This window comes from Cupressus sempervirens, chromosome 8, assembly GCF_028749045.1.
Source record: "Cupressus sempervirens isolate cs-2001-9-10 chromosome 8, ASM2874904v1, whole genome shotgun sequence".
In the NCBI taxonomy this organism is placed as follows: Eukaryota; Viridiplantae; Streptophyta; class Pinopsida; order Cupressales; family Cupressaceae; genus Cupressus; species Cupressus sempervirens.
In genome coordinates, this window is record NC_143125.1 from 82,103,157 (window position 1) to 82,114,061 (window position 10,905).

Here is a 10,905-nt window from a genome sequence, read left to right on the forward strand (position 1 = left end):
CTACCCCATCATAGCATGCAACCCTTGTTTGAGATTTATATCTTAGTCCCACCATTTCAGAAGACCACGTCCAGTAATTTGTATCTAGCAAATTGACGATATAGAAATTCAATATGGGGGAGGATATATTGGCATCACAAATGAATCATCCCATATCCATAAACAATATCTAATCTTATGTAAGTCTCTCTCCTCTAAAGACCCAATACATGGAGTCATTATCATCATGAGTAGACTCACTCTCCTCAGACGAATTCAATCGAATCTATTCATACCAAACTAAGTATGTAGAAATCTACACTTACAAATTATATTATCTCTTCGTGATTGAGTAAAGATCAAATACAATTTTTCAAGGTGATAAAATTGCATATGCAAATGTATGTATGTATGTGTGTATATATGTGTGTATGTATGTATGTGTATATGTGTATATGTATGTATGTGTGTATGTATGTATGTATGAATGTATGTATGTATGTATCTCTACATCTCGTTGTTGTTCCCTTGTGATCTCTGTATATGTATGTTTGTATGTATGTATATACATATATACATGTGTGTGTGTGTGTAAATAGAGAGATTTTTGTATATATACATACATAGATACATAGACACACATATGTGTATGTATGTATATATACACATACATATATGTAACGAGAAGCTTCACTAATCACCTGTTGGGGGGAATATAAAGAGATACATGTTTAGAAGGAAAAGAAAAGAACATTTACATAGGTATCTCTTCTCCCCTTGAAGAAAATTGTAGAGCAAGCACTACTACATTTGGGCCCAAAAACCACAAATTACACCACCATTGCAAATTATTGTCACTATTTGACTGTGAATGTTGTAGTGTTGCAAAGGGTATAAAGATCACAAGGGCACGACATGGCAACAAAATCATAGAGCAAGGGCACGAAAATCACAAGGGCATGACAACGAAATGTAGAGATCACAAGAGCATGATAATGAAATCCTAGATCTCCACTAATCTCCACCAAGGACACAATAATGAAATGCAGAGATCATAAGGGCACGATAATGAAATGCAGCGATCACAAGGGCATGGAAATGAAATCTCCACCAACGTTCATAGCTCTCCACCTTTGTTTAAAGCTCTCCACCCTCTTTCGCACACAACTCTCCAAAGTTTTAAAAAAAATGGGGAATGATTTATGTCGTGTTTTTTTTTTTTTTTTAAATCTAAAATCAACTTCACATTATGTTGTAACTCTACCACAAGTACTTGATCCTCAATAGCCTTAATTTTAGTATTTCAGCATTCAAGTTTTCAATTTTTCTCTTCATTATATAGTCCTTTCCACCCTAGAAATCACTTTGTTACTTCATTAAAATCAGGACTTAATCAAAGCCAATGATAAAACAAAGCCCATATTCCAAAATCTAAATAATAAAACAATAAAACTCACTCAACTCATTCTAAGTGACTTAGCTCAAGATCCTGCACAAAGAAAATGCAAGCCAAGAAAAATGGGCAAGAAATTTTAGAAAAACATATCATAGCAGATATTTTTAGAAAGAAACAAGCCATTGTGTGCTAAAATGTTGACACACTTCTATGAGTCAGTATATCCAAGATTGCTCAAGAATGAGATCTCAAATGGTGACTCATAGCTCTCTATTCATGGAGTGCAAAGGTTTGTAATGGAGGCCCTCAATTTGACCTAGTTTGTGCCCATGCAAGTACACCATAAAATGAGAGATTCAAAGATCAAAATATGCATGCAAATGAATATCCAAGCTAATCTAAATGATATCAATGCAAAGCAATGCAAGAAAGAAAATCTAATCTATGAAAGGAAATAACAATGCAAAATTAATATATGAAAGAAAATATGACTCTAAGCTAATATGAAAATGCAAGGATGAAGCATGATGATGGAAGCCATGGATGCATGAGAGTAGAAGACAAGAAGAGAGAAGTTAATGAACCTCCAATGTCCAATCCCTAAAGCTCAAAACTCCTTCTCCAAAATTGCTCTCCAAACCTACAATATAACAATACTATAGTAACTAAGATCTCTCCAAATGAAGAGAGGGCTCCTTATAAAAGAAACTGTGGAGGTGGGAGGCTTCTCACAAGAGCAATGTGGGATAAATCCCTAAAATGACAAATAAGAGGAAAAAGCTCACCATTTAGAGATGTGTGCAAGAAAAAAAGAACCTTTATTTGATTTATTTTCTTTTTTCATCAAAAAGAGAACTTTAATTGGGGTTTTATTTATTTAATTAAAAGGGAGATTTTAATTAAACAAGATAAAACTATTTAATTAAAAGAGAGATTTTCTTTTAATTAAATAAGATTGTTTTATTTATTTAAAAGGATGTTTCCTTTTAATTAAATAAGATAAGATTATTTAATAAAAAGAAATATTTTAATTAAATAAGATAAAACTATTTTATTAAAAGAGAGATTTTCTTTTAATTAAATAAGATAAGATTATTTAATAAAAAGAAATTTTTTAATTAAATAAGATAAAACTATTTTATTAAAAGAGATATTTTCTTTTTAATTAGATAAGATTATTTTATTTATTTAAAAGGATTTTTTTTAATTAAATAAGATTATTTTATTTATTTAAAACGAAGTTCTCTTTTAATTAAATAAGATTATTGATGAAATGATCAAACCTTAAAAAATATTGAAATAATTAAATTAATTGCAATTTGATCAACGAACATGATTTGAATTGATTCAATAAAATATTGTGATGCATTGATTCAGGAAATTTGATAAATTGAAGAATTGGGGCCCATAGTCTAGGCGACCATTTTAGGGTCCATATAGCCATAACCTAGTTAAATTGGTCTAGTTGTTGATTAGCTAGGTTGTTTAAATTCTTGAAGAACTGTCATCACATTTGGTACAATAAAATGAACAATCAGTTGTTCCCAGCTAGCAGGATTGTATACAATTTTCCAAGGTGATAAAATTGCATATGTAGATGTATGTATGTATGTGTGTGTGTAAGTATGTATGTATGTGTATATATATGTATGCATGTATATGTATGTATGTATGTATGTATATAGAGAGAGATCTTGTGGATTGTGGAGATCAATGGAGATCTAGGATTTCGTTGTCATGCCCTTGTGATCACTGCATTTCATTATCATGCCCTTGTGATCTCTGCATCTCGTTGTCGTGCCCTTGTGATCTCTATATATGTATGTATGTATATACATATATATACATATGTATATGTGTATATGTATGTATGTATGTATATAATTAGAGAAACCTTGGCACTACAGAAAAATAATAAAACTCACTCAACAGGTAGCATGGCCACGAGTATTGTCACAAGCTTTTAATCATAACTATATAAGGAGTGAGTTAGGACATATATAGTTTAACCTTACATTAATTGTAAACTACAACACAAAGGTTGCACTAAGGTATTACAACATTGTAATTATAGAAAATCGCCTGATTCACCTAAGTGGGTGTATAATGGTGAAGATTTGTATTAGGTAAGTAAATCTCACCATTAGTTATAGGAATACAACTACATCAAAACAATTGGAAACCAGAACTACATATTTTTTAGAGTGAGTAGTTCAAGGGTCTTGATCCTGTGGATATGGGTATGTGGGCAGCCTAATAGGTGGAGTATGCCTCCAGTGTTCAGATGCCTTGGACATAGTTAGGTAGTACTTAACTATTTTAAGACATTATATGTTAACTCACGAGGCTTATATTTTAAGACATTATATGTACCTAGTGTACCTAGCTTTTGAAAATAGAAGGCTAAACTCTATGTTTTAGCATTAATTTGACTGGTCTATTTAGACCCATTGATTATTGTCACAAGCTTTTAACATAACTATATAAGGAGTGAGTTAGGACATATATTTGTTAGCCTTACATTAGCTGTAAACTACAACACAAAGGTTGCACCAGGGTATTATAGTATTGTAATTATAGAAAATTTCCTGATTCACCCAAGTGGGTATATGATGGTGAAGAGTTGTATTAGGTGAGTAAATCTCACCAATGGTTATAGGAATACAACTACAAAAAAACAATTATAAACCAAAACTACATATTTGTTAGAGTGAGTAGTTCAAGGGTCTTGATCCCATAGATACGGGTATGTAGGCATCCTGGTAGGCAGAGTATGCCTCTAGTGTGCAAATGCCTTGGACATAGTTAGGTTGTATGTATGTATGTATGGATGGATGTATGGATGTAACTATTCTCTACGTAATAGTACCATCCACATGAGAAGGGGGGGGGAGGGTAGTGCAGTTGAGCTTGCATCTTCTGCAATACTTCATTTCCATTATTTGTACTATTTGAATCAAAGGTATATAAATTTATCACTTGTAACTATAATTTTCAAATAGTACAAACCACAATAGTTTCTTATAATTCTATGATTCTCTTTGTAAGCTTATAAAATTGAAGTTTAGAAATTAATTTCTTTTATGTACATCTTTTTCAAGTTTGATATTTCTCTTTTTCCTAACTCACAGTCCAAGAATAATTTTTCAAAGCACATACTGATCAATTGGAGATTGAGCCAAAAAATTGTAAGAATGATTGTGCCAAAGGAGCTAAAAAACATAATTGGTGCACGATAATCATCTTTTTATTCTCTTTTTGGCACAATTGTTCTTACATTTTATGATTTTTGGTGAGAACAAAATTCCAAACTAATCAGGTAGGTGATCCAAAATTAAATTATAATTGGTCAAGGCATGTTTAAATACCTTATTTCATATGTTATTAAATGTTATGTGTTTATGTGCTACTATTAATGAATGTTAACGAATGAACTAATGTTAGATGTTAGCTTTGAACATTATGAGATTATTTTATGGATGCTCACAGTTGTTTTTACTTCATGTGATAATGAATGAATGTATATTTTATTAATGAATGAATGTGAGATCCATCTCTTCTTAGGTACTCTTTCTAGGCTGTTGTACCAATTCTTAAGCCCAAAATAGATCAATCATGATTTGAAATGCAAACTTGGGTGCTTAACTTAATGAATGAGCACACCAAGCAAAAGACCTTGTGTGATGAAGGATTATATGATTTTCTACATATTTCACCACATAGCAATGCATCGCAGGTTCATATACATTCTTAAGTAGGCATTTGTGAGCACCAGATGTGTGAAGGCTCCATGAAAAAACATTTAGAAGCAAAAAGGTCATGATGAACATTTTGATGACATGTTTGCCAAGAGGATGCACAAGTTCCTCAAGTGACTTAGTATTATTAGATTTTTCATGTTTTCCAACACTACTGCTCTTCCTCCATATCTTGCACAAATAAAAAATGTTGCCTCCAACATTGCAACCATGTGATAAATGGGAATAGCACATGCCCGAGCCATAACCTAGCTAAATTGGTCTAGTTGTTGATTAGTTGGACTGATTACAAATTCATCTAGAACTATCATTAGATTAGGTACAATAAAATTAACAATCAATTGTTCCCAGCTAGCAGGATCTTGAGTTAAGTTTGCCCATTACTCTACATTATTTTTGTGTAGGATCTTGAGCTAATTCACTTAGCATGGGTTGAGTGAGTTTTATTGTTTTATTATTTGGATTCTGAAATATCTATGCAACTAGATCAATTTTTCTATTGTGTAGCTAAGATGTAATAAGCACCTTAAAAAAGATCTCTTTTTTATACATACGTACATATATACATGTATATGTATGTATGTATATATGCATGCATGTATGTTTGTATGTATATGTGTGTATGTATATGTATGTATATATGCATGCATGCATGCATGTATGTATGTATGTATCATGTGGAGATCTCAAATTTTGTTGCCGTGCCCTTGTGATCACTGCATTTCCTTGTTGTGCCCTTGTGATCTTTGCATCTCATTGTCGTGCCCTTCTGATCTTCATTTTTTTGTACCTAATATGATGGTAGTTTTATAGGATTTTTTTGTCGTGTCCTTGTGATCTATGCATCCCAAGTATCTATCGATGTTGTTAATTTGGGCATCACTATATGATCCAGAATATTATGAAGTATTGAAGACGATAGTAACTTCTCCCATGTCTCTAGAAAATGTAGCATAGATTCACAGTTCCTTGGCTCTTAGGAATTTGTAGCAGCTATTCTCACTGCTGGAAGAATAGCTTTAGTGAAGAGTTGAGTGTAAGGAGTTGAAGAAGCAAGTTTTGCTTCTGTGTAAATGCCATAATCACGAGGCTCATTCCCTTGCAAAATTCATAACCTAGAATTAAATATGCATATATATCAACCCAACTAATAAGCAACTAGACCCATTTAACTAGGTTATGGCTTGTTTCTTTCTAAAAATATTTGCTATGATATGTTTTTGTAAAATTCCTTGCAAACTCTGCCCATTTTTCCTGTTCTACATTATTTTTGTGGAGGATCTTGAGGTAAGTCTCTTAGCACCTTAAAAAAGATCTCCCTGTATATATATACATGCATGTATGTATGTATGTATGTATGTATGTATGTATGTATGTATCCATGTATGCATGTATATATGTATGTATGTATGTGCCCTTGTGATTGATGCATTCACTAGTACATTATAGGTCAAATTTTGACCTCAAATTTTCAAGTAGAGAGTTGTTCAATACCTTCTTTTTTGGGTTTTTATGCCCGAGTTGGTCAAAATTTTGACCAACTCAGGTTCATAATAAAAAAAAAGAAAATCACGATTCATTATTTCTTATTTCACGACATCTGTTTTTGGTAGTGCTATGTGTGCACACAGGAGGTATTTGATGGCTATTTGATTTTCTTGGGAGCTATTTCATGGAAATTTGATTTGTTTGTTGCCCACACCAAGCCCCAACTTGAGATTTGGTGAAAAGGTGTTTATTGTTATTTTGTCATGCATCACGAGAGCTATTGGAGGTGAAGTTTTGAAGGGATATTATACTGAACAATAGGCCCAGCTGAGGAGTTCTTCCAGTTGACATTTATAGAAGCAATTGTGTGTTTGTTTCAGCAACTAACCTGGAAGCATTGGTCCAGGTGCTTCCTCTTTTCTAATCTTCAGTGTGTGAAGCTCAAGTTTAGGCTGCGACACTTGCCATTAGGATTTCAAAGGAAGAAACAATCTTTTTGTCCAATGTCTTTGACTGTTTCACAAACAATGTACCAACTTGTCTTATTATTATGCTTGGTATCAGAGTAGCAAACCAAACTGGAAGCATTCCAGTCATCAACTTTGTTTCCTCCACTTCAGTCACCATTGAGACCTCTGCAGAAGCATATGCATTAGTTATAATTATTGCCTTGTCCTGAAATCTGTGAAAAAAAATATATTTTCAAATAAGGAATCCAAGGTAATGAGTGCTTTGTTTACATTAATGTTTTAGATTGATTTTAAAAACACATTTCAAACTTTGACTTGTTCAAATCATTCATTTGATAGGTGGATCGTACTTTTAAAAAGCTAATTAATTTAAACACAAACAACCTAAATCTAGATGAGTCAGAGATTAGAGTGTAGTGTTTAAGCATCAGACCAATATTTTCAATGCTCACACTTCAAATATCATTTTAGAATGTATTGTTTAAGCCTAACCCAATCTCCAATTACATTCTAGTCAAAGCTTATAATGCAATACTAAGCCCAATGCAATGTTTCCAATTAGATTCTGATCATTTTTGTAAAAAAAACAATATATAACATTACAAGACTATGAAAATAAGTTTGGTTAGCGTTGGTGTCTTCAGTTGAATTAAATAGAACTACATTCTAAGCGTTTGTCCTTTGAAGTCAGTATAATTTAGTAATGAACTACCCAAAACTTAAAATGTGTTTCGTAAGATTGATCTAGTTTTTTCAATCACATCATTCTGGAGTGTTTTGTTTAAGCCTAACCCAATGTCTCCAATTGTCTTATAATCAGAACATGATATAGTATGTTGATTCTAAACATACTCTAATCACCAACATAAACACAAGAAAAAACATGTAATAGTACACAAACCATGCATAATATTATAATAGTACACTATAAATAATTTGTATTTATAGACTCTTCAAACTTGCCTCAAAGAAGAAGTATGAGAAATAGGAAATCTGCCTTTAGCAACATTTTCCTTGGAGTCAACCTCATAAAGCTTAGAAGGATCTTAAGGAGCTTTAACTTTCTAGTTCCTAGTCACTCTTCTAAACACTCCAGCAATTATCTTCAAAGGGCTTTAAAAGAGGAAGCATAGATCACAATGAATTTAGATGTAGGGTATCAATTGAATCTGGAAATACCTAACTACCTTCATCTCCCAAGCTAATTCTCCATCTTTCAATAGATATATTGTGTCTATGGGTGTTGAGATGATCCATCTCCTAAAAGAAAATCATGCACATTAAAAGAAAAGCATGCACCATTTTATGGCTTTCAATCCAACTACAATGCAACTACATTTAGGCTTCTTCTAATTTCTCTACATTTCGTCAAATTACTATCTGGAAAAATCATCACACCTACTCATTTTTCTTAAAGTTCTCACTTTGAATTTGAAGGGATCATGCAAAAGATTTATGTAGTTCAGAGTCTTCACATTCAACAAAATTTTATTCTTAGTGGATTCATTTAAAATCATTCAATTTCATGAGCACATAAAAAATCTATTAACATTTATAGAAGATTTTAATGCTATTCTATTTTGCACACATGCCTAATGAAATATTTGTGAAGATAACAAGTAAAAATATTTGATTTTTAGCGGGTTCATTTGAAATCATTCAATTTCATGAGCACATAAAAAATCTATTAACATTTATAGAAAAGTTGCAAGAAAAGTTGCATGACAACTTTTTGACAATTTTTGCAACTTTTCAATATTTCCAAATAAATGACTTCAAATGCCTACCAAAACTTGATAAATCATGCAAGAACTCTAAAAAACATAAAATTGAAGATTTTTGGTCAACTCATATCATTGACCAATGTTGACTGGCATACAACTTGTCCATAGGCTTTATTACCACATGCAAGAAATTTGCCTAAAATGTATTCTAGGATGCTTGAGATTGACTTATTGTCATGTGTCAACTTGGGGCCTTATTAATCACCTAATCTATCCAAAATTTGATGTTTGACCATCTTGTTTAGGACCTTGCACCCCTGCCCCACTGCCTCACTTTGGCTTTTTGTACATTGAACATATAAGAATTCCAATTTTTTGGAAGATTTAACAATTTTAAGTTTATTGGAACCTTGTCCAACTCTTCTACTTCTCCATCTTGCATTTCTACAAATTCTTTCTTTTTGTTTCTATGATTGGATTTTGGGAGGTGATACTTGTAATGAAATATTTGGCTTCTTATAACTTTTGTCCTTGCTTCCTTGCCAATTTCTTTAACAATAAATCTTTAACCATAAATAATGAAATTTTATGTAAGCGGACAATTTTTCATTAATTATAATATGGGTGAATTTGAGCGAGGTCATCAAATTTTTCTTTCAAAACCATATGTGTAGATATAAACAAAAAGTACAACATGTCCAATATTTTTGTAAATATACATATTAATTAGACTAGATTTTTCTTTCAAAACCATATATGCAGATATACACATTAATTACACCAAATTTTTTATTTCAAAACTATATGTGCAAATATAAACATTAAGTACAACATGTCCAATAATTTTGCAGATATATTTTCCTATGAAGAAAATCCACACCTAGCAATATGAACCCAGAACCAAATAATGAGAAAATTGCTAGATTCTGGTCTCAATTTTGAAGAAATGTTGATAAATGTAATTGTCCTTGAAAAAAGTGTAAGGGCTTAAAGAATCAAAGAATTTTAATCACAATAGCCCAAAGTCATTGTAGGAAACATGGTCATGTTGAAGGGGGCCACAATTTTCGTCGATTGGTGAATGTGGATTTTCTAACAAGATGAACATGGAGGTGTGAATATCCAAGTTGAGGATAACACTCTCATGGAAGAAGATGATAATGTGCCAGAGGACATGATTGAAGAAGATGGTATTGTTACAGTTGATGAAGATGCTCACAATGATGGTACTAGCACATTTGATAATGATGATGAAGATGGTATTCATATACCTATACTTGAGAAGGCACAGAAGGCCCTATACCAAGGCTCCCAAACAACTCTTCTCTCTATGATAGTGTTTTTGGTGAACGTGAAGGTTAGTAATGGTTTATCTAATGTAGCAATGTCACATATGCTAAGGTATGTCATTTTTGTCACCTTCAAAGTTAGCATACCATTACTATTTATTATATTAACAATTCATATTTGTTGTTGTAGGTTGATAGGTGAATTTTTATTACCACCATCAAACATTTTACCTTGCTTGTACCGAGAATTATCTACCATTATGAATCAAATTAGAATTAAATATCAGACAATACATGAATGTCTCAATGATCACATTCTATATCATAAACAACATGAGTTTGCAAAAGAATGCCCTAATTGTCATATTAGTAGATATCAATCATATCAAATAACAAAAAAGGTGTCTCACAAGGTTCTTTGATACATTTCCATTATTCCACATCTTGAATGATTATTCAAGTACACTAGCTTGGCACAATTTATGTATTACCATGTATGCAATAGAAGTCAAGATGACATTATGTGAATGACTATAGATGGTTATGCATTTAAAGAGATAGAAAATATATGGCCACCCTTTAAAGAAGAACCTTGTAATCTCAATCTTTCACTGGCAGCAGATGGTATTTACTCAATGTGGCCTATTTTTGTTATTAACAATAACATTCTTCCTTGGATGTCCATAAAGAGGGAGCACATAATGTTGTCAATGATTGTACCAGGTATTTTTTCATCTAATAGTTATCTAAATTAATTTATAAGGAGTGCATAAAAATGGCCATAATAATTATGTAATGTTT